The sequence below is a fragment of the Pinus tabuliformis genome, chromosome 3_2 (genome assembly GCF_031772625.1).
Source record: "Pinus tabuliformis cultivar Carrire ecotype Pingquan chromosome 3_2, CPIR1, whole genome shotgun sequence".
Lineage (NCBI taxonomy): Eukaryota > Viridiplantae > Streptophyta > Pinopsida > Pinales > Pinaceae > Pinus > Pinus tabuliformis.
In genome coordinates this window covers 672,301,903-672,328,909 of record NC_142302.1, presented here as the reverse complement: position 1 = coordinate 672,328,909, position 27,007 = coordinate 672,301,903, and positions in this window count along the sequence as shown.

Below are 27,007 nucleotides of genomic sequence, written 5' to 3'. Positions count from 1 at the left end.
CCCAGTACAAATCTGTCATGCTAGTAGGTTTCTTATTTGCCCCATCTAATGCTTTGTGCAACCCTTGTTGCACTAGCAAATCCCTAACTTTCAGTTTCCATAGAGAAAAGTAGTTCTTGTCGGTGAATTTCTCCACCTCGAACTTTGCATTCATCATCTTAGCCATTTCTTCCCTCCTAGGGTTTCAGTCTTTCAACTAGGGTTTCTCAGAATTTATCTTCCTTTGATTTCTTAAAAAAAATGATTATGTTCCTCTTTAATAAATTTCCAAAACTTCCAAAAAAACTTCAAACCCTACTCAACTTTTCTTATATCCTTTTTAGTTCAGAATTTCAGAGGAAAAAGAAAAATTCTTTCATCCCTTTTTTTTAATAAACCCTACTCATCTTCCGTTCAGAAATTTCCCTACTCCAATTTAATATATATATATATATATATATATATATATATATATATATATATATATATATATATATATATATATATATATATATATATATATATATATATATATATATATATATATATCTTTGTTTCTGCTAAAAAAAAAATTACCCAGATTTCTTTTTAAACAGCAGCTCTGCTTCAAACAGGGGGCTTTATGCTTCTCTCTGTTGTTTTCTACTTTGACAGGGCTCTCTGAATTCTGATGCTACCCGGAGATTTTCTTTAAAAAAAAGAAATACAGACTTCAAACAGTAGCTCTTTCCAGCAACTCAATCAATCAGCAGCCCTCTTCCTCAACAGTGACAATACTTGGACCAGGAAATCCGCAGCAGCAAAAAAAAAAAAAAACCTCTTCTTAGACCCTCCTTAACGACAACCAGGAAATCCGCAGCAACAAAAAAAACCCTCTGTTCTAGCACTGTCAGTGTGGGGTTCCAGCGCTCAGGAGTTTTCTTCCAGACCCTCAGCAACAAAAAAATACACAGTGTGAGTTTTTCAGAACTCAGCGTGGGGTTCCAGCTCTGGACAACTCTCAATTCATGTGTGCCTCTTCGACAATTCCTCTAATACCAATTGTTAGTTGGAGTAGTTGATAAAGAAAGAAATAAATGAAACACTGAATGAAAACCAACAAGAAATTACATAAGTAAAACACAATGTTTACGTGGTAAAACCTTGACAGGGTGTCAAGGAAACAAGTTGATAAAGAAAGAAAGAAATGAAAAATTGAATGGAAACCAACAATAAATTACATAAGTAAAACACCATGTTTACGTGGTAAAACCTTGATAGGGTGTCAAGGAAACATCCAGGAGGCAAGGGCTTGGATTTTCTATTAAACCAATAATGATTCTCCTTATTACAACAGTTCGGGCATTCATAATTTTATAGGAGGCTCTTCCGTTACATAACAGTTTTCGTTATAAAACCAACTTGGCAGTAAATACTATTTTACTCATATTTACAATTAGTTGTCAAATTCCAACATAATCATGTGTTGAGCTCGGCCCTATCTAACACAGTTAAGTTATATATTAATAACTAAGAAAGCACCCCTCTACAGGACAATATCAAGTTCAGGTTGGAAATAGTCTCCAACCTACATACTTCATCACATCCCACAACAAAAATCATGTACTTATGTCCACTAATGTATATACGTACAAGATATTGTAAACCCACATACAATGCTATGTGACCAGCATATTTTATGAACCAATATCGTAGTTTCAGAAAATTATGGGCAAGGATAACATACCACACGCATCTATAATTTCAGTGACCACTGATTGTTTATGCATTATAAATTTAGTGTGACAAGATTCTATGAGAAATTTACTATACATATTATTCTTCTGAAATACTAATGGGAAATGGAATTTGGGACAGTGCTCACCTTCCAATGATTGACTTCCAACAATCTAGCCCCTCGTGTAGTTGTCACCCCCGAGCTTGACTTCAGGGTCTAAGAAGATTGTTCCAAGATCAAACATCCAAATGCGTTAAGGATTCCAGAGGTTTAGTCTACCTCCACCCTTCACCCAAAGAGAATTGAGTTAGAAGCTAATCAAAGGACTCCAAAGGTATGCAACCTCCACCCACTAACCAATTTATTGCCAAAGTAACTCGACCCAATGAAGGGGATCCAAAGTCTAATGCCAGATTGATTAAAATGAAGAAAAGTTGGGCTCTATCTACCTACCTTCCAGGAATCGAAGGTGCTAACTCCACCTGGTTGTCTATGGAGTCCAGAGAACAATATCTCCCACCCTATAGTCCCAAGAATATTGAGGTTTTCATCCTCACCCAGATAAGATCTTGACCATTCTCTGTTGTTCATCTATCATTTACCTTATCTCTTATGAATGTAGCTACGCTGAAGGATTTACCCTATCTCTTATGAATGCAGCTACGCTGAAGGATTTCCTTTTTCTCTATTATGTAGATGAACACTCCCACTAATATCCATGATCTGTATTCAATCCCCTCCCCATTACCAGTTGATTCAAACATATATTCTACTAGGCTTATAGTGCATTCCCAGTGGACAACCTCCAACTGTTGTCTTTTCTCCGCTCTGCATCTGACATTTCAACTCCAATTATATGTCCCTTCGTATCCTCACTTCTACACAACTCATCTCCCTCCTCCAATTTCTCTCGTCTACTGGTAATTAATGTCCAGTCTGGCCAAGCCTTCTAAACCAACCAACATTGTCCCACCTGGGCTTGTCATGGGTTGGCTAAGCCAATCAACCTAATGTTAGGACAACATTTAGAATGTTCTCACAAGTCCGAACAAGGTTTAAAACAATATACATATATATTACTTCAAAATATTAACTCTATTTATGACAGTGCAAAATGACCATGAAAGATTCACAATATCTAGAAAGTGTAAGATGACAAGGGAAATATTTACAAATTCCACACAAGTGTGAAATGACCAGGGTTATGGGTTATTACAGTGAGATAAAAACTTTTATTCCACCCATTGATCTCACCCTTTCCATCCATTAATAAAAATAACATGGGATAGGTATTAAAATTTCATAAAAACATTATTCTTTTAGGTTCCATGCCAAAAATAATTAGATTATTTAATAATATGAAAATTATTAGTATAATATTAACATTTAAGGATTAATCTTTTTTAGATTCCATGCCAAACAGAACAGGGTTATTTAATAATACGAGAATTATTAGTATAATATTAACATCTTACTTTTTTTAAGGATTAAAAAAAAACATTTTTTTAATCACTCTAAATTTTATTAATTTTATATTTATTTTAACTTTGAATTTACCAAACATCAAAAAGATTTTTTCAGTCTAAAGTAATTTTAAAATATCTCTTGACAGATATCTAAACTAGTTTAATTTCCCCTATATTCCATATGAATATAGGTACCAAAAATTATCTTTATTTTGATTATTATTTTATTTTTATAAAATTAGTTTTTATATTTAATTTCATATTTATTTTATTTTGATAAAGTTAAAATATTTACATAATATTAATATTTTCCTTTAATTTCATTTTTTTTAATATGTAATTTGACTTAATTGAAGTGTTCAACATTATGTTAAATCAAGCTCCTCACAAAAAAAAATTACAAACTCTTTATGGAGCCCTTCTGAAACATTATGTTGCAACATCTTTACTATACTAGACTGCAATAACATCTTCTCAGCACAACTAAAATGACATTACAGCTCTTAAATCAAGGGCCTCCCAAAATACAAATTACACACTCTTTATGAAGCCCTTCTCAAACATTATGTTGCAACATCTTTACCATATTAGATTGTAATAACATATCTCAACACAAACTAAAATAACATTACAACTTAAATAAAATTATGTTGCAACATCTCTACCACACACAGCTGAAAAACAGCTCTAAACACAATTAATACATACAAAACTACATTATTATTTCATAAAAACAAATAATGTGGAAATTTCCGCAGACATAGTATTGTCATTTTGCTTAAAACCCATGAGCAAGCAGACTTATGTTTTGGAAGCGAACAAAATCTGGGAGCTGAAAACGTTGATTCCCTTTCCCCAATCACTCCAAATTTTACAAGATTCCCAGGTGCACTTTTCAGAAGAATTAAAAAAAATACATACAATTTAAATTGTCATTATACTGATTAACCACCAGCAAGCAAAAGGCAAACTTATACTATTTATTGCAAGATCATGGAACAGGTGTGTTATAGCTTGAGGGAGGCAACCCTAAATCATTTTATATGCGAGTGTTACACCTTAAGACAACAAGTCCTTAATTTAGGATTTACTAAAGCGTCCAACAAATCAAATGTGAGAATAATGCAGAAATGGTTAGTTATGAGTGGTTGAACTGAATTAGTTGTAGGTGGTTAAACAGAATTAGTTATGAGTGGTTAGGAATTAGTTTGTGTTTTAACCTATATAAGTGTGATGTAATTGAGAAAAGTAATTAATGAAGTTTGTGAGTTTTTGTTTAATTTGGTATCGGAGCTCAGGGTCTGAGCTTGGGTGAGAGCGCAGGTGAGGAAGGCCGAGTGGTGTTTGCGTGAGGCCAGACGCCTGGTTTGTGGAAGATCCGGCTCCCTGAGACCTGTGTGAGGCCAGACTTGCTGTGTGTGAAGGAGCCTGGAATTGCTGTGTAATACATCACTGTTGTTTGTTGGCGTGGCGAGATAGATAAAGATAACTGAGTTATTTTCGTTGTTCAGAGAGGCGTCCGGTTTGGAGTCAAAGCCGTGAAGCAGTTCGAAGGTGGAGGAGATTGCTATTGCTTGGTGTGGTGAGCGTGGATTCGCACAGACCGAGACTGTCGATTGAGAAGGAGGCAGAGAAGAATCGCTTGATTCGAAACTGCTGTAGAGGCCGCGTTGAGGAGGCATAGCTGCTGTCTGCAACAGAGCACGTGTTGCTGCCTGGTCGGGACTGCCGTGGAGGCGTGCAGCGATTAGTGGTTTGAGGTGAACCCAACGTGAAGAGTGCAGATGCTGTGATGTTGGTACCCGTGTTGGCGTGGTGAACCCCAGTTCCGGAGGCGTTGTGCAGTTTGATGCGGAGAGTCCGTTGTGCAGAGAGTGTGTGCGCTGCGTTTGTGCAGAGAGTTTGTGCCGCTGCGTGGAGGTAATTCAGAAACTGATGTGCCGTGGTTTCCTTATTGTGTTCTTTGCAGAAACCCTGTTGCTGCGTGGACTGTAGATCTGTTGAGATCATTGCTGATCTTGTCCAAGACCGGCCAGAGGGCGTCACTGTTGTGCGTTTGTGCTGCCAAGACCCCTGTCAAGAACTCGGGTAGCAGTTGCTGTTGTGCCAGTTGCTGTAGTTTTAAGATTGCGTGGAGTGCTGCATTGCGTGGAGTCCCTGTCCAGAACATTGCCTGGTGCTGTTGAAGACTGTCGAGAATCGTTTGCTGGTTTTTTTTTTTTTTTTTTTTTGCAAGCTTACCGTGGTCATATTCTTTTTCAGTCGGCCCGGTTTTCTGTGTTTTGTTGCAAAAATCGTGTAAGTGGGTCTTGTTCAAGAGAGGGCCAAGGAGAGCAGAGAGAGAGGCAGTAGAAAAGCGTTTTGTTTGAAGTGTGATAAAGCTAACTGATATGTCTATTATTTTAGACTTTTTTGACAATGATCTTTTTAATGATCATTTTCTCATGAACTCATTTGGGATTAGCAGTGTTTTTGAGTCCATTGACAAAGAGTTTCATGTTGTTGAAGATCATGTCCCTGAAGAAATCACTCATGTTGTTGAGGATCACACTGTTGAAGCAATCACTGAGATTAAAACTTGCCCGGTTGTTAGAAGTTTTATTGGATCTACTTTCAAGATGACTCCTACTTTAGAGGATACTACCATGGATGTTCTTCGAAGGCCGCTCATGTTCAAAGATGACTGCATTTTAGTGACTCCTTCGTTGGTTCCTCATGGAAAGTGGGGAGAACATGAATTAAATTACCTCGTTCGAGATCTTGCATTGCCTCTCAATCCGAAAGAGGTTGTTGACGTTAAGTATGTAAGCAAGGAGCAAAGGAATTTCATAAGGAAACCCAAAAAGGTGAAGATGAAACTGCACCAGCAATGGAAAGGGAACAAGCATGGATCTTTTAATAAGAAGGCAAAAATGAAATGTTTTGTTGTAACCCTAGCTGAGACTTAGACCAGCAGGCAAGTTAAAGTTTAAGTCGTCATGATTAAGAATATAGTTTCTTGTATATCGTGCTATAGTATATATTTGTTATATAGTTGGAATTAAGGGGGAGTGGTAGAAAGGTATTAATTCCAACTACCCTCTGTTAATGCAGTAGCTAGATCAATCTAGAGAATACAGCAGATGTTCAAAGTACAAGTTCTAGAAGTCAGTTAGGTATGGTAGAAAATCCATTTCTCCATTAAGGGAGGATGTGATAATAATGCAGAAATGGTTAGTTATGAGTGGTTGAACTGAATTAGTTGTAGGTGGTTAAACATAATTAGTTATGAGTGGTTAGGAATTAGTTTGTGTTTTAACCTATATAAGTGTGATGTAATTGAGAAAAGTAATTAATGAAGTTTGTGAGTTTTTGTTTAATTTGGTCTATGGGATTGTATGGGATTGGATTGGTGTAGTTTTATAGCTAAGGGTCATTACTTAAACATTACAGAGTTGCGAATTAGAAGGAGCCAAGTTAAGTTAGTTATGGCCAACAAGATGACCATCATCAACTGTGGCATCACCATCTCTGATATAGATCTCTGATGTCCTACAGAACTTATTGTTTTCACACAAGTAAAATTTTCTTATTGAATTGATCGTTAGGCTCTTTGACGGAAAGAGGCCAATTATCGAAATTGTTATTGTTCGTATGTAGTTGTGCATTTATTTCTCACCATTCTTTTTTATTAATCTAATAAGAATCATACTTAATTCTTGGATTTTTTTAAGTGGTACGTGCCCTTTTTCCAGGTTTAATTTAGATCCTGTAGCCGGCTAACTATTCTATAGAGAAAACATATATATAATCACATTTTTTTGAAAACCATAATTGTATATCGCTATGAGAGATTCAAAACAGAGTATTATATACCATGATAATATATTGGTGTTAAAAGTTAAATATTACATTAGAAACCATGATATCATTATATAACACCTATACGTTGAACGAGAGAATTGGATATATCTACTAACATCGTGACAACCCATAACACATTACACCTTAAAGATTGAAGGAGAACTTTATCTTTGCTATTGTCATGAGATAAACTAGAAACTAAATGACCCCAACGATTCCGAAGACCATGTCGATAGAGACATTAATAAACCATGGTCAATGCTAAATGAGGAGGCCGGAGGCAAATATAAAGTTAAGAAAATATCGTATCGTTGCTGACATTAAACGTAGAAAGAATAATAGAAGCATGTCCCCCCATGGTTGCCCTTATGATGGCAATCACGCTCGCCTGAAGAAGACCGGATAGAACATGAACACGCTCGCTTGCAATGGAAGCCAACAGACCAGGCACTATTTAGGCCAGATAATGAAGAGCAGTAGTGATATACTGGAAAGTCACAGAGATACTGATATGAACAACACCTCTAGAGAAAGACATAACATAAACCCAACTTGATTCATTTCCCATTTTATTCATTTCATTATCCCAACTGGATTCATGAAATACTGATATGAACAACACCTCTAGAGAAAGACATAACATAAACCCAACTTGATTCATTTCCCATTTTATTCATTTCATTATCCCAACTGGATTCATTTCATGAGAGAATGGAATGAAACAATCTGAATATCTCACAATAAATAAAATACCTCGATTAGAGGTGAAAAGAACCGTTGGCATTGAAGACCATGTCGAAAGATCCATGTAGCTAAGAACCCAATTTAAACCAAAGATGTGTGTTCAATGCACAACGGAAGCGAGAGGTGAAAAGAACACAGTACACTCAAAGCCACAAGAGAGACTAAAGACTATTGAAGACATCGACCAATGCAAGAAATTAAGAGATGTGAAAAGGTTAATAGAAAGAACCACTCCGAATAACAATCTGCTACAACCACAACTGGAAAATTCATGCACACATATTGCGACAACTCAGCTGATGCTGCAACATCTGTTAAAATTTTGCACCTCCAGAAAATGCAAGCAGAAACAGAACACGATTTTAGGGCAAGCTAGAAGAAATAAATATGGAATTTGAGAGAAATCAGAAACAATGGTTTCCTATGTCTATTAAAGTACAAAATTGTATGTGTTTACCTCTAAATCACAAAAGTAACAACATAATGAAGGTGGATAACAATCTAATGAGTGCAATGGAGGAGTTAAACAGTAAGAAAAACTGAATTATTCCCTAGGCTTTCAGGCACCGGAGAGACAAGATCTGGAGTGCTTTCAAATATTTCCCATTCAATGGAAAACATGTCACGACCCAATTGAAATAATGCTTTTCCGATTCCAATAACACAACAAATATTCAACACGAAACCCCCTATGTAGATCCTGTAACAGATTCCTAATCAAGTCTCCTTGAAGAAGTTGCTAGGAATCAATCCACTTCCCATCATCGAATTCCAAATTTAGATGAATTGCCCTGCAGCCCAAGGATCAATCATCTCTCAAATCACGCATGCCAAGTACCAATATTTCCAATCCTAAATACTCATAACTAAATAAAAATAACACTAACAAACACTCGACCACAACCCCTTTATATTGATTATGCAGCCACAAAGCCCTAATTCTCCTGCCACTAAATATGTAAAAATATAAACAAAATATAAACAAGAGGAGCAATAGCATGGAAGGGGACGAAATGATTCAGATAATACTTCCAATTACAATAGCCAATGTTGTGGATGACCTTGTGGTGTCTAACATCCTATCTCCAAATCTAGTCTACCGGATAGACCAACACAAGCAGATCCCCTTCAAGGGACCAAAAAACATAAGATCACACGGTCATGTTATCAGCGCTTGTTTACAAAGCAAGCACATATAGTTATCAAGCATACACAACCCACTACCCAAAATTAACCTAATTACTTACATAGTGAAGCATCCACTGATCTATTTTGATCATCTAACCACAAAAGAAAAACACACATTTAAGCTAATCACTTAGAGAGTGAAACTTCACAAAAATGCCTGAAAGAATGCCCTAGATCTCTACACGAGTAGTACATTGAAACGTATCGCTTGACATCTCCATTGATCTATGGAAAATCCATCCCCAATCCCATCCCTAGTTCACATCTCAACATGAGCTGATGTAATATATTACGGTGTTAAAATATGTAATAGTAGGAAGAAGAAAAGTACAAAAATTAAGGATAGAGAGCGCTAGCAGAGAAAAAAACGATGGTAGGAACAATAAAAATGACTGAAATTAAGGACACAGATCACCACTGATGAACCACCGGAAGCCTCTGTTCCTTGTGATGAAACAGATAGAGCATCACCGATGAAAAACCGTACGCCTCTATATCTTGGGAGGAAAGATAACAACGAGTAATGCCTGGATACAACCACTAGCAAAGAGGAGGAAGACAGCTAAAAACTCTTTCCTCCCTTCCTTGCGTGGGACATTCATCGGATACTAGGAACCGTCGAACTCATCAATTTATAGGTGGAGGGGGTCAAATGGACGGTCAAGATGAAATGGTGAAAGAAAATGGACGATGGTGATCAAAACACCCGCTGGAAAAGGGAAAAGGGAAAAGAGAAAGGAGTGGCGTGTCTTAGATTCTTATCTTTTTGTACCACCCACTTATTATTCCCTGCTGCTTCCCTGCCGCAACAGGGTAATAATTTATTCAAAAAGAATTGTTGTTGACATTACATTTAAATTTATCAAAAATTAAACTATATTATCTAATATTTCCATTAGAAACTAATTCATTTTTTTAAATAATTTAAATTTTTTTTCTGCATTTTGATTAGTTAAATCAATTTGATCTTATTTTATAATGATGCTGTTGTATCACGATTGTCACTTCAATCTTTAATTGAATTACTATTAAACATCTTTTTGACCAAAAATTACATAGCAAAATATAATGTTAACACTATAAAATCAAAAATATATATTTATTTTAATATTTTAGTTTGATTTTTTTAAATGGAGTTGTTTTTAGTGTAATTTTTTGGAGATTCCAGTGACGGAATCTGGCAGAAAAAGTTGAGGTTAAATCTTGATTTGTATTATTTAAAATGATTTTTTAACTGCATATTTGGATTCAGCACCCTGAAAACCCCTAAGATGCTTTGATTGTGCAGAAATTAGCTATCAAACTTGTGATTCCAATAAATTGCTGCCGGATTTTGACCCGAAAAACCCACCAAAAAAACTCTCAAAAAGTCTCTTTAATGACAACTCCTTTTTGGAGATTTGGATGACGACAGAAAAAATTGAGGTTAAATCTTGATTTGTATTATTTAAAATGATTTTTTAACTACATATTTGGATTCAGCACCCTGAAAAACCCCTAGGATGCTTTGATTGTGCAAAAATTAGCTATCAAACTTGTGATTGACTGATTTAAATTGACTCTGGTTGAGCAATGATTCATATGTTACATATCTCTGATAGAACGTGTTAAAAAAACAAAACGTCAATTTAATATAGCTGTTAAACGGCCTTACACGTGGTAGATCCTGCAGCATGGACGATCCCATTGGGTGAGTTGAAAAGATTTAGCGTCTTTCCACTACTTCCACTAATTCCAGGCTGCGGCCTCCAATCAAAGCGCCGTACCATTTAAACCACTTTTAACTAAAAGTACGGAGGCATTTTAAACCTCAAGTTCAATTGCCGTACTCGTTTTAAATCATGTACGCGCTTCTTAATCACTTAATATCCTCTCTTCGAGTGTTAATCACTTATTACTCTCCCACCGTCTTAACCACTTATCATACCTCTTTCAAAGTGCGTTCGATATGGTTTTTATAAAGATAAAGATAAATGTTGCAGTGTTTTTAAATTTACTTCTAATTTTGCACTGCTTTGTTTAGATTATGCATAACCATAATGGACCATCGAGAATGAATTATAATTTTTTTATTGCATTTTTTTCCAATTTAACTTTGTCTTTGTTAATTTCTATTTTATTACAATTTTTTCCAATTAATTTCGAAATGCAATCTAAGTTGTCTTTATAAAGTGAGAAAAAAATTATTTTTCGAGTGTCAGTTTTATCTCTAAATTTACTTTCTTTATTTTTAGAAAAAAATCATTTTTCAAGTGTTAGTTTTACTTTTAAATTTACTATCTTTATGTTTTTTTTAATGTAACGGGCGCCTCCTCTGTAATTTCGTACATGTTGCTTTAAAAATTTATTGAATAAAAGACAAAGATTTGTGATCCCAATATATATGAGTCTACTAAATATAAAATATGTGCATTCACATGGCTCCACCTCAAACGCACAAGTAGGAAAATCGTGTACATAAGGAAACGTGGATGTTTAAAACAATAATAATTTAAAAATAGAACCGAATTTATAATTTAAAAACAAACGTGGATGTTTAAAACAATAATAATTTGAAAACAAAACCGAATTTATAATTTAAAAACAAACGTAATATTTAAAACAATAATAATTTAGAACAGAACCGAATTTGTAATTTAAAAACACAACCTAATTTAATAACACTAATCTAAAATAGGATAAGCATCCATGCTAAGACTTGAATACAAATCAAATAGTTTTAATATTTCCCACTTTCCCTGACAGGTTTATGATAGGGCTTGCTTGAGATTCTGCCAAGGTGTCAAAGGAAAAAGGGGATGAGTTCGATCAAATAATGATATATTATATTTTCAGAGTTTATTTATTCAATGAGTATTTTATTTTTCATTACTTCAATACAGTAAATGTCTCATCAAATTTTATTGAATACTTAATCAATATATATAAATCAAATATTGTGTAAGAATGGATGGTAGGTTTATAAAAACACAAAAAAATAAATTTAAATTTTCATTATTCGAAACATACACAATCAAATTATTGATATTATATTATATTAATTAAAAATTAATTGATTACATATTTTGTAAGAATTGTTGGTATTATGGGTGAGATATTAGTTTTATCTAGTCAACACAATGACAAGCTTGTCCACTCCTGCTTTACTTTGCCGAAACTTATCACGCAAACGTTCATAATGAAATCTCACAATTCAATTTCATTGTTAATGTCGTATATTTAGTGTTAATGTAGTGTCTTTGCTTTTACTTTTACAGACTGAATTACAACCTCGAAAGTATTGACCAGAATAAAAGTGTGATAATCTCATAAACCACTTAAAACAAAGTGCGTTAATCTCAAAGACCACTTAAATATTTTTAAAGGAAACGAAGGAAATAGGGAAGAAATTAAATTGTCAGAAATCGCTTCCATTACAGAGAAAGAGTTGCATTTCACCAGCAACTTCACCGTTTCCAAGTTGAAATTCTCCTTTAAAGAAATAATATTTTCTTAAATATTACTTTCACATTTATTACATCTATAATAGAGTAGGATCAGATTTATCACTTGAACCAATTGGCTTTGTAAATGACACATTAAAAGAAAAAGACAAATTGTTATATAACATCTTTGAGAAAAAACAATATGACAGCAACATTACTTTTGAACAATTTTTGGACTAATTACATTTAACCAAAACTAATTACATCATAACAATATAAAATCAATTAATAGCTAAATTAAACTAAAGGGCAAGAAACCCTAGTTGTGCAACCTAATTTTAATTTGAATGTCAACACTGAATTTTTTTCTACTCAAAATCTGTATGATCCTTCTTGATAGACCAAAGGAAAATTAAACCTAAACCCGGATTTTAAACAACTATCCTACCCATCAAAACCATATTGCAAAAATGCAAAAATATTGTTCACAGGTCTTTGCCTCCACGTAACCTCTATGGATGCCACAGAGAATAAGTTGGAAAGCGACGATAAATTATTTTAAAAAATTAAATGGATGATATGGGTACACAATCCAATCTATCTATTTTCAAACAAAAGTAGCATAGTTATAATTCAAAGATAGATTACAACTTGATTAGAAAATTATTTAAAAAATATAAAAAAATATAAATCAATACTTTTGATTAGAAAATTATTTTACAAAAATAAAAAGTATAAATTAATACTTACTTTTAATGATTTTAATTGATTGTTCTATATAATGTGAAAGGATGGTAATTTTTGCCCATGAGGCTTTGTATTGATGGTGAATGGGTGTATTGCTAACGTACTCCTTGCGATAGATCACTGGTTCAAATCCTCGTGCATACTTAGGTTAGTCTTAACTAAGAAATAAAAAAAAAGAATAGTAATTCTTTAAATAATTTTTTTAATGAGATTTATTAATATTAAATTAACTATATAAACTACCTTACTTTTAAAGTTAGAGAAAGAAAACTTTGTATTGATTTAGGACTTCGTCATATGTCTATATTGCAGAAATAAATATTGTTCAAAGATCTTTGCCTCCAGGGAACCTCTGTGAATGCAATAGTGAGTAAGTTGGAGGAGAAATAACTTAAAAATTTAAATGGCTGATATGGTTACACGATCCAATCTATCTATTTTCAAACAAAAGTAGCATAGTTATAATTCAACATTAAGTTGCAACTTGATTAGAAATTTATTAAAAAAAAAATCAAGGCCTATTTTCATGGATTCTAATTTATTACTCTATATTTAGTTGTAATGTGAAGGATGGTAATTCGTTAAATAGTATTACGTTAGTTAGATAATAGCATACTTGTAAAGTTAGGGAAGGGAAACTTTGTATTGATTTACGACTTTGTCAAATGATTTATTAAAAGATTTTAATTGATTGTGCTATGGATTTTAATTGATTTTTTATATTGAGTTGTAAGTGAAGAGTGGTAATTTTTTAAATAAATTTTTGTTATGTGAAAATTATATAAGACAAAATCTTTATTTTTCTAGATTTTTTTTTCTTGGGTTTAACTTTATTATTAAATTTTTATGAGAAAAAGTTTTTTTTTTTTTTTAAGATTTTAATTTATTGTCTTATTTCTTGATATCTTTTTTTTGTGTTTATGATTGTATTAATAATATTATTTATAATAATATAATTTATTATAATATTAATTATTTATTGATAATATTATTTATAATAAATTTATTTTCGAACATCTTATTTTGATCTTTTTCTTTTTTTAATCAAAACAAAATATTATTAATAAACAAATATTATTGATGTATTCTTTATTAATAATATTTATTGAGTCAAATTAGCTATTATATTCTAATGGCTAGTTAGCTTTTCTCTACATTTATTTATTTCCATGCCTAGATCTGGGTCCTCATCTTGTCCTAAATCACAAAAGTCTGAATTCAAAAAAAAATCATTAATATTAGGTTAGTTATATAAACTATCATGCCTCTAAAATTAAGGGAAAGAAACCTTGTATTGATTTAGGGCTTTGTCAAATGTCTTATTAAAAGATTATAACTGTTAGTGTTATTTTTAGTTCTAATGTGAATGATGATAAATCTTTTAATATTTTTTTATTAATGGGATTCATTAATACTAAGGTTATTATATAAACTACCATGCTCCTAAATTTAAGGAAAGCAAACCTTGTACTAATTTAGGACTTTGTTTATTTGTTCTTGTCAAATAGCTTTAACAATAAATTGATTGAGATTTCACCAATGTATTCTATAATGTTTAACTTTATTTTTTATATATACACATATAGACCAAATAACTTTTTTCACTTGAATTCACTCACCAAAATCCAGCAATACAATTTCAAGATTTTTTATTATTTAAAATACATTTTTAATGCATAAATGGATTCAACACCGTGAAAAACCCTTGGGGCAATAGAATTATACAAATTAAACAATGTAAACTTAAGTTATATTGGTCAAAGATGGACTAATGAGTTAAACAGAGTATATATATACACATTATTAAAAAAACAAATTTGTAATCTTCCATTGGCTCGTATTTTGAATGTCTTATTTCTACTTCACTACAGGTGGAGCATAATGAAATAATCTTTGTTTTAGCCAAAGTCTATGCCACCCCCAAGATTTGTGCAACTTCTATCACTAAGGTAGAGGAGCTTGGTTAATGTAACTAATTTTATGTTTGTTGTGAGTAAATAGTGACGCAAGAAGAATGAATAGTTTACCAAATTTTGATATGAATTTCAGAGGTACTGTGGATCCAAATAATGATTTTGAAGGGCTTTCGTCTTTCTTTTCAGTGCTGTAAATTGAAATTAAAAAAAAAAAATTCTTCTCAAACATATTTAATGGAAGAACTCATAAATAATGTTGGCTATTAACTCAAGTATATTTATTTACATTTTTTTATTTATCTCATCTTTCACACATATACTTACTTAAATTATGGTGGGTAACAAGTTATGGTAAATATATGATTTAAGTGAATATGAGTTATTTTCAAACAAATAATCATGTTCTTAGAAAAACTACTCTTCAACATTAATAAAATTAAATATTTATTATTAGTATATATATACATTATTCATAAAATGCATCTCCAAAAGCGGCCTAAATATTTATTAATTATCTATATATATATTTCATGAAATGCTTCTGGGAAAGGGAATCAGCCCCTAGATGCACTCTTTAACACATTGTGAATAGTTCAATGCCCGGGAGCTTTTTCAATTGAATAATTTGAAAATTTTGTTTTACATAAAATATTTAGTCATGAATTTATACCAAGTATATACCACTGTGATGGTATGCTGGGAGAAACAACTTGCGCGAAAAGATGGGACAACCCTAGAGAGTGAAGATGAGACAATCGTGAAGAGAGTGGAGAGTGCTTAACAAACGACAGGAAAAACTACTTCGCAAATTCAACAGATTGTCCAAAGTCTCAAGGACATGGCCATGGATAAGTAAGATTGAATTGAACTGAGTATGTTTTATTTAAATGACTACTGATAATTCTATTCAAGATTTGATTTAAGATCATTATGTTCTAGAATTTATTGCAAGATCACGAGACAAGAGTGTTATAACTTGAGGAAACCCCAAATCATTCTATTTTACAATTTATTGCAAAATCATGGGACAAGAATGTTACATCTTGAGGCAACTAGTTCTTAATTTTACTAAAGCGTCCAAATCAAATGATCCATGGGATTGGATTGTTGCAGTTTTATAGCTAGACAAGTAGTCATTGCCTAAACTGGGGAATTAGAAAGAGCTAGTGGACCTAAATTACTTTAAATATTTAGCTAAATTGAGTTGATTATGGCCACCCAAGATGATCAACTGGGGCATCACCATCTCCGATATCAGCGTCAAATGTCCTATAAAGTTTAGTGTCTTCACAAGTAAAATTTTCTCATTGAATTGATCGTTAGTATACCCGATTTGCAGGTGGTTGGTTATGCTCTTGGTGTTATAGTGGCAGCAATGAGGTTTGATCCTGGGTCTCCCGTGGATTAAACTTGATAGTTACCGATTCACCATGTGGTTAAAAAAAAAAAAAATTCTCATTGAATTGATCGTTAGTATCTTTAATGGAAAAGGGCCATTTATCAAAATTGTTATTGTTATAATCCCTTGACGTTTTTTCTGTGTAGGCGTCCCAGTCTCTACCACTGCAACTGACAATATATACTATCCGATGTTGTCTTAAAAGTGTTGTTGTCCTCTTGAATCATCTTAGCTGCTTCTTTGTTCTTGTTGTGGGGATATCACCCCATTGATTCTCTGGAAACACAAGGCTCCGGATCAACCATGCCCATTGATAGGTAAGGTGAGGTCGTTGTAGCCACCATCTGAGTTTGGCATCTCACAAAGTGATTCCTCGCATGCTTCATTTCATGAAATCTTCAAAGTTATATATAACCTGATTGATCTTTAGACCTGCATACTATCAAATCTTTACATTCATAGGCACTGAAACGAATATCATTTTAACAAAGCCCAATAGTAAAAACAATCATATTTTTTGCTACCTCATGACAATTTCTTGTTGCTTCAACGTTTTTATATTTTACATGAAATCTTCATAGTTATATATAACCTGATTGATCTTCAGACCTGCATATTATCAAATCTTTACATTCATATACACAAACGAATATCATTTTAACAAAGTTTATACAAAAACAATCAATTTTTTTTGCTATTCAATTTTACCTCCTTGTTCTGAAAACAACCCATAAATATATCATGGTTTGTCACGTATAAAATTCATAAACAGTTTTTTGGAATCGCATATCATTTTTAACAAAGGCCGACGGGAAGCAGATTTACTAACCAGTCGTTGCCGTCTTTAGCTCTGCCAAGTTTTTTGGTCAATCTAGGAATTAAAAGTTAGTTGATATGCATATAGTGGTCCGTTCAATCTTAGATGGCGTTGCAGTTCCCTTCTATTCTGGGGCTCAACAACATTTGAAGCGGCGGAGAATGGGAGAGGATAACCGGTGGTACGACCAATGGCATTAACCACAAAGAATGTGGCATGTAAATTCCTGTCACTGAAAAATGAGACCTTGCAATAACCAAACTGTTAATTGAGGTCATCCGATATGAACTTAGTAGAAGAATATTCAAAGGATATAAAATCCTGACCATCCAAATCATTCAAGATTTCAAATTCCTAAACCCAATCCCAATATAGACCGCGTAATAAAGAAAACATGTATGTTTATTGCTAGTATTATAAACCATGACGATTTATTGCTATTAAAAAGTTAAATAGTACATTAAACACCATGATATCATTATATAACACCTATAAGCCTAACGAGAGAATTGGATATATCTGCTAACATCGTGACAACCCATAACACGTTACACCTTAAAGATAGAAGGGAAAACTTCATATCTGCTATCATCATGAGATAAATTGGAAACTAAATGACCCAGCTGTTCCGAAGACAATGTCGATAAGGACATTAATAAACCGTGGTCAATGCCAAATTAGGGGGCCAGAGGCAAATACAAAGATAAGAAAATATCGTATTGGTGCTGACATTAAACGTAGAAAGAATAATAGAGGCACTTCTCCCCCATGGTTGTCCTTCTGAAGGCCATCTCACGCTAGCCTGAAGAAGACCAGATAAAACACACACACGCTCGCTTGCAAAGGAGGACAGGAGGCTGGACACTATTCAGACCAGATAATGAAGAGCAGTAGTGATTTATTGGAAAGTCACAGAGATACTAATATGAACAATGCCTCTAGAGAAAGTCAATGGTCATAACATAAAACCTAACAAGATTCAGTTCCCATTTTATTCAATTCATTATCCCAATTGTATTCATTTCATGAGAGAATGAAACAATCTGAATATCTCTCGATAAATAAAATACCTCGATTAGAGGTGAAAAGAATCGCTGACGTTGAAGACCATGTCCAAAGATCCATGTAGCTAAGAACCCAATCTAAACCAGAGATGTGTGTTTAATGCACAGGCTAAACCAGAGTTGAAAAGAACACAGCACAGTCAAAGTCACAAGAGGCATTGAAGACTATTGAAGTCAGTGATCGATGCAACAAATTAAGAGATGTCAAAAGGTTAATAGAAAGAACCACTCTGAAAAACAATCCGTTACAACCACAACTTGAATATTGTGGCAACTCAGCTGATGCTGCAACATCTGTGAAAGTTTACCTCCAGAAAATACAAGCAGAAATAGATCACGATTTTAGGGCAAGCTAGAAGAAATAAATAAATATGTAATTTGGGAGAAATAAAAAATAATGGTAAATAAAAAATAATGGTTTCCTGAGTCTTTTTAAGTACAAAAACCTATGTGTTTACCTCTAAATCACAAAAGTAACAACATAATTAAGGCGGATAACAATCTGATGAGTGCCACGGAGGAGTTACACAGCAAGCAAAACTGAATTATATGCCCGAGACTTTCAGACACCGGAGAGACGAGCTCTTGCGAGGTTTCAGATGTTGCCCATTCAATGGCAGCATGTCACGACCCAATTGAAATACTGCCTTGCCGATTCAAACTGAACAGCTACAATACAACCTGTAGATATAGCTTGATCCAGTCCACCTCCATCAGAGCCAGAATGCAGCTTGTCTCAGAGATACTAGAACATAAAAACCATTACACCTTCAAGATACAGACCCAAAAAAGGAATATAAAGTTTAAACTGTTAGAAATTGTATCCTTACTATTCCCAAGGAGAATATGGCGACTAGGCGCTCAAAGCAGTACACAAATATTGAAAAGATATAACTTCAACTAAAGGACTCATCCAGACGTATTATGCCCCTGCTTATCCTCTTCTTCTGTTTCACATGAATGGCTCATATGATCTTGCAACTCTAACAAACAGAGAACATGAACATATAACTGCAACTAAAAACCACTCATGAGAGCTTAATAGCAAACCTCTTGGATGATCATTTCAACCCAAAAAACACCTTTTAACCCACCTTTCAATCCACTGTCTTGCACAATTTATGGCTCGGGCTGCAGATTGTGGAGTAATCATAAATATCACCGAAATATCAATAGACGGACCGATCCTCTAAAGTTATCCAACGCTACAAAGTACACACTTAAAAATTGAAAACACACTTTAACTAAAGTACTGAACCAGACGTCTTATGCCCCTGCTTATCTGAAAACACACTTTAACTAAAGTACTGAACCAGACGTCTTATGCCCCTGCTTATCCTCTTGTTCTAGTAATGGATCATATGATCTTGCACCTCCAACAAACAGAGAACATGAAAATGTAACTACAACTAAAAACCACTCACCAATGCGTAAGAGCAAACCTCTTTTATGATTTCGACCAAACTAATGCCTTCTAACCCACTTTTCAATCCACTGCCCCGCACAATTTATGCCTAGGGCTGCAAATTGAGGGGTAATCATAAAAAATCACCGCAATATCAATAGACGGACTAATCCTATGAAGTTATCTAACACTACAAAGTAAATACTCAAAAAGAATTTTAGATCGATAGACCTGCGATACTTTGTCAGATGCCTGCTTTTTGTTGCTAAAATTTCAAGAGAATATTCTGCTTTCTATGATCAACTCGCAAATGTAGAGTAATGTATTTACCCTGCAGCCCAAGGACCAATTTTTTCCCAAATCAAGCATAGCAATAATTAGAGACAACGTTAGAATCGCTTACATGAAAATAACACAACAAATATTCAATACCAAACCCCCTATGTAGATCCTGCAACAGATTCCTAATCAAGTCTCCTTGAAGAAGTTGCTAGGAATCAATCCGCTTCCTATGATCGAATTCCAAATTTAGATGAATTTCCCTGCAGCCCAAGGATCAATCATCTCTCAAACCACACATGCCAAGTACCAATAGCGCCAATGCTAAATACAGACAATGAAATAAAAATAACACTAACAAACACTCGACCACTACCCCTTTATACTGGTTCTGCAGCCACTGAGCCCTAATTCTCCTGCCACTAAATATATAAACCGTCTAAACAAGAGAAGCAATATCGTGTAAGGGGACGAAATGATTCAGATAATACTTCCAATTACAAGCAGCCGTCTTCGGATCTAGTCAACCAGATAGACCAACACAAGCAGATCCCCTTCAAGGGATAAAAAAACATAAGATCGCACGGTCCTGTTATCAGCACTTCTTTACAAAGCAAGAGCGTATAGTTATAAAGCATACACAACCCACTACCTAATATTAACCTAATTACTTACAGAGTGAGTGAAGCGTCCACTGATATATTTTGATCCTCAAACCACAACAGAAAAACACACATTTAACCTAATCATTTACAGAGTGAAACTTCACAAAAGTACCTGAAATAATGCCCTAGATCTCTAAAACTTCACAAAAGTACCTGAAGAATGCCCTAGATCTCTGAAACTTCACAAAAGTACCTGAAAGAATGCCCTAGATCTCTGCACAAGTAGTAGATTGAAACGTGTGGCTTGACATCTCCATAGACCTATGGAAAACCCATCCCCAATCCACAATCCCATCCCCAGTTCACATCTCAACATGAGCTGATGTAGTATATTACGGTGTTAAAATATGTAATAGTAGGAAGAAGAAAAGTACAGACATTAAGGATAGAGAGCACCAGCAGAGAAAAATAAGATGGTAAGAACAATAAAAATTATTGAAATTAAGGACAGAGAGCACCACTGATGAACAACCTTACGCCTCTGTACCCTCTGAGGGAAGACACAGAGCACCACTTCTGAAAAATTGTACGCCTTTGTATCCTAGGAGGAAAAAGATCAACGAGTAACGCTACTCTAAAGCTGCGTGGATACAACCACTGGAAAGAGGCGGAAGACAGATGAAAATCCTAAACTCCCTTCATTACACGAGTCTTCGTCGCATTTCCCTTCTATCACTCTAAAGCGAAGAACGGTGGGAAAGAAGCTAATGAATGTGATTTCACGGTAACTGGAACTCATCAATTTATAGGCAGAGGAGGTTAGATGGACTGCTAAGATGAAATGGTGGAAGAAGATTGACGAAGGTGATCAAAGCGCCAGCTGGAAAAGGAAAAGAAGGAGTGGTGTGCATTGGGTTCTTATCATTTTGTACCACCTACTTATTGCCGAGATGTGGATTTTTTTAGTCGTAACATTCCTCCAGGGTCTGCGTGATAGATTCAAAGAGAATTGAACTTGCAACTCAGGGTCTGGGTGAGAACTGAATGAGACTTTCGAAGTTCTTTCCTCCCAAACATATTTAATGGAAAAAAGTAAGCATCACCATTCTCCCAACGTTAGCCTTTGGGATCAGACTAATTTCAATTTTTTGGAGTTGGCTACCGGGTTTTAGCTTTCAATTTTGCAAGCGGTGTGGTTGTTGTTATCCGTCTTTATGAAAACTACCAGGACAATGGAAAAGGTGCTAACTAAATCCGAATCCAAATTTAAAAAAAATAAAAATTAGATATTTTATGAAAGTTTGCAGGCTTAACAGAATAAACCTAAGTGTTTTGGTGATTATGTGTTTAAAAATGGAAAGCAGTGGATTCAAATATTGTCGAAAAAAAAAAATTTATGCTACAATTTTTTTTGAAATGTATTATTAGAAATCATTCTTGAATACTGACATCCAACAACAATAACAGGATGTCTTATTTTAGATAGCTTCAATTTAAACCAATCTAACTATAAATTTTATTCTTTTATTACATTATATACTTATTAAAATTGATATTGTCTTCTTCAATCAAACTTGGGTTGATGGATGCATGAATTTGACCTTCGCCTTCTTCGCAACTCGAATATGAATTTATGCATTATTTTCACTCTGCCTTCTATAGCGTTGTTTCAAATCTACCTCACTTAATTCCAAAATTACTTACCTAAGCGATGTTACCTACCTGAACAGAGCACCAGTTCATATTCATAATTACGCAGACTAGAGTAAAAGGATTTTATGCTTTGCATATCGGCCTTACCTCATGACTTGCCTATTATTTTATTTGATAGCAGGTATGAACTTGCCTTTTTCTTAAGTTTTAAAGTATCCTACTCATAGGAAAGTGGTCTTTGCATTTTTGGGAATTCAAGAACCACCTTAGATACAAGCTCCTAAACCCTTAGTTCATGATAGGAGTAGTGGCTCCACCTTTAGTTTGTGATCTTTAGAACTGTAGAGAGAGAGCGCTCCATTGGAAACTAACTTCATGTCACTAAGGATAGCCCATATTTCATCCTCATACATGAATTCAAAATACTAGTATAATAGTAATAGTATGGAGGAAGATTTATACACTGATTTGTGTTTTGAATCTTAAAAGATTAATTTTTATATACTATTTCTTTTCTTTTCTTTTTTAATAATTGAATACTTAAAAATAATAAAAGATTACCATTTTTAATATTTAAATATGTTGTATTTTTAGTGTTTAATTTTGATGTGTGTGTTGGGTGATTAAATTTTTTTTGTATTATTTTATATATATAATAAACCAATTTTCTTTATTATTATATATTAATTTTTTTTTTTATAAAATAGTATATGATTTTTTTAATTGTATTTTTAAAATAAAAAGAAGAAAATTAGAATTTTTAGAAATAGATTCATAATTTTAAAATTTGAATATATTGAATTGATTGTACTTGAATTATATATATATATATATATATATATATATATATTATGATTTTTATTTGAATAATTTTATTTGTGATCATGTTTTATTTTTTCCAAAAAAAATTGTGTATTTTTATTTATATTAAAAATTAGTTTATTATGCCATCTTTATTATTAATTAATTTAAATATTTATCAATAAAATCCCTTTGCAACATATATAAAATTATATTTTCAAATTTGTTCATATATTCATTATTTATGTTCTTCGTGGGGGTGATGAACATGGCAAGTATATCGAAGCGAGACATTAATTGCCCTCTCATGTGGCAGTAATGACGGTTAAGTGTTTTGGGTATGCAGGGCTTGGTGGCATAGACGGGAATATTATCGAAATAACAAGGGTTATTATTCCAATGGGTGATGAAATAACAAGGGTTATTATTCCAACGGGTGATGAACATGGCATTTGCAAGTAGATGCGACAACTGATTTTGTGTATAATTACTTGCTTCGTTCATTCGGGGGGCTCTTTGCAGAGTCAAGTTGGGGTCTTGACCATATGAAGTTGCTCCACATGGATTGGTAGTTCACACTGTAATATGTGACCCTAGTTTGGTTCATGCTTGGAAGTTGGCACCAGGGAAAATTTTAAGAACCCCCCTAAATTTATAAATATAATAAATGGGCGAATCTCCATGGTATATAGGAAAAATGGAAGGCGATTTTATCAATAATATAATATGTATATATAATTTTTTGGCGAATCTCTCACCAGGCATGGCGAATATTTTACTTAATTATAAAATCTTGTAAGATCTTGGCGAGTCTTTCACTAAATAATAAAACTTTGTAAAGTCCTAGTGAATCTTAGCATAGGTTACATGATGGTTTAATTCCCCCATTTAAATAGGCTACATTCCAGGTGAATACCATGGGTCAATACCATGTGCCATTTTGGTGAATACCATGGGTCAATACCATGTGCCATTTTTATTTTTATTAATTCTAATATTAGGGTTAATAATGGTTTTTTGCATGGTATTAATAACAATCTAGTCCATGGTATTTGTCCCATAGTATTTTGGCCATAGGTTTCACCTAAATATAACCCATTTTTTGAGTGTTCGTAAATATAAGGTGACTTATGGAGTAAATATAAAAAAATGTTTTATTTGTTTACCATACCTCTCGTTTATGTATATTTTTATTAATTTACCATACCTCTTTTACAAATATGGTATTTGGCCCATAGGATTCACTTAAATAAAACCTCTTTCTTGGCCTTCATAAATAGAACGATGGTTATGGACTAAATATAAAAAGAGGTTTTATTTATTTACGATACGTCTAGTTTATTTATATTTTTATTTATTTACCATACCTGTTGAGTAAGTATACAAAGACGTTTTATTTATTTACGATACCTCCACTTTACTTATATTTTTATTTGTTTACACCCTTACATGTATATAAGGTGACTTATGGAGTAAATATAAAAAATGTTTTATTTATTTACCATACCTCTCATTTATTTATATTTTTATTAATTTACCATACCTATTTTATAAATATGGTATTTGGCCCATAAGATTCACTTAAATAAAACCTATTCTTGAAAATGGGCGAATGGATTCATTTAAATAAAACCTATTCTTGAAAATGGGCGAATGGAAGGTTGTAAGTCCTAATTTCAAGGGCTAAATTTACCTTTTCTACCCTCTCCCTTAAAATAAGGTGGGCTATTTGAGGTGATTTGTAAAAATGTACTATGATACAAAATATTCGCCCACTAAAAATTTAAAACCCTTAATTTCGCCAAAGGGCTAACATTCGCCCCTAAAATTATCCTTGGTTGGCACTCTCTGAAAGTCGGGCTCAAGGCTTTGGAATGGTCGACGTGAGGCTAATCTTGAGTCCCAGTTGTAGCGAAGCTGGGGATGACAGAGAAGATGATATTGCAGCCCCTCAAGTAATTCAAATACTCTTGTTTATTGCAGTGTTTGTTGTGGTTGTGTGGTTCAACGGACTGTGTGAGCAGTGGGTCTAGGGACCATTCTCCTCTGGTGGGTGGCCTGGGTGAGTGTTTGTTCTATGGTTCTCTTATTCTAATCTCAAGTGGAAATACAGTCATTTTAGATCAAGAGTGGTCAAGATACTAGTGCCTTTTAGTATCCATTGTATCTAGAAAGAACCTCTTTCAATACAAAAGTTTTTTTTTAACCCCATTCTTTCCATTTTTATTTTATATATATATATATATATATATATATATATATATATATATATATATATATATATACCCTTAAGATTCACTTTAATAAGTTCTTTATGCTATGTCTAGCCGTTTTTGTTATATATATAAAAATATATACTCACACCCCTAAGATTCGTTGTAAATTTATTGTCATATTATCTCATTCTTTGTTTAGTCCCTTGTAAAAACTGTAATCCTCATCTTTTTATATTTGACTTATCATGCTTAATCACCAAAAATTACATTTGGCTTATCATACTTAATCAGCAAAGATTACTTTTACTTTAGTCCAAACATAGTATTATCTTCGAATATAATACTTTTCATTTTGGAGATAGAAACATTTACACTACCACATATAAACTATACACGTTTGGTAACCATATATATTTTACCATTGGACACATATTACTTTATTTTTCATATGGCTTATTTCAACCTTATTGTTGTATAATGTAACGTATGAGCTTGGATATATAACTATGTTTATTCTTTACATTAACCAATGTTGGTATAAAATTTTACTACTTTATTAAGAGATAATGTGGAGTGTTTGTGTTTTTGGAAACATCTATAGAAAAGAGGGAACATTCCATTTGTTTGCCACATTTGTACTATGATTTAAATGATTCAGATTGAGTGAGCTTTGATCCACGGTTCATATTGCATCTAGGATTTTCTGTGGCAAGACTATTTAGTTTAACCCAGGAGTGGCAACCCTTTTACTAAAAAAAACCTTGTTGGAAGGAAAAGAAAAATGTTGTCAGAGGGCATGAGTATAAGATTTAACAATATCTATATTACATAACCTCACATCTGGTCCTCTTTGCTTGAACTATTTTCTTGAACTATGTGCCAAAATGAAAGAAAAACACATATAATTACTTATTAAATATGACTAGACTCGAAGATGTTCTCGGCTATAAAAAATTATTAAACACCATAATATTGTATCCATGTCGAATCATTATAACACAACCCTATACAATGTAAATCTAGAAATAAAATGTCTACTATATGAGGGTATGAACCATAGTCAGTAGGACTATGTGATTGTTCATGTTCATTGATTTACGATTTTGCTTATCAATGGGGAACTTAAGGCACTTAAGGGATAGATAATTGTTGGACTCGCCTATGTGAGAGTTTCAGTGGCAGAACATGTACCAAAATAATCATGTGTTGAGATTGACCCTATGTAACACAGTAAGTTATATATTAATACCTAAGAAAGAACCCCTCTCTATAAGATAATATCAACTTCAATTTGGAACTAGTCTCCAACCTACATACTTCATCACATCCCACAACAAAAATCATGTACAATATTATGTCAACCAATGTATGTACATACAATGTATTATAAACCCACACACAATGTTATGTGATCAGAATATTTTATGAACCAGTAACATAGTTTCAGACAAGTATGAGCAAGCATGGCATACCACATGCATCTATAATTTCAATGACCATATATTTTTATGAATAATCATACAAAGCATGAGAAACTCATTATCAATTCAGTGTGACAAGATTTTATGAGAAAATTAGTATACATATTATTCTTCTGAAACATTAATGGGCAATGGAATTTGGGACAATTCTCACTTTCCAACCATTCAATTGTTGCAATCTAATGCCCTGTGTAGTTCACACCCAAGATCGACTTCAGGGCTTAAGAAGATTGTTCCAAGATCTAGCTTCCAGATGTGTTAA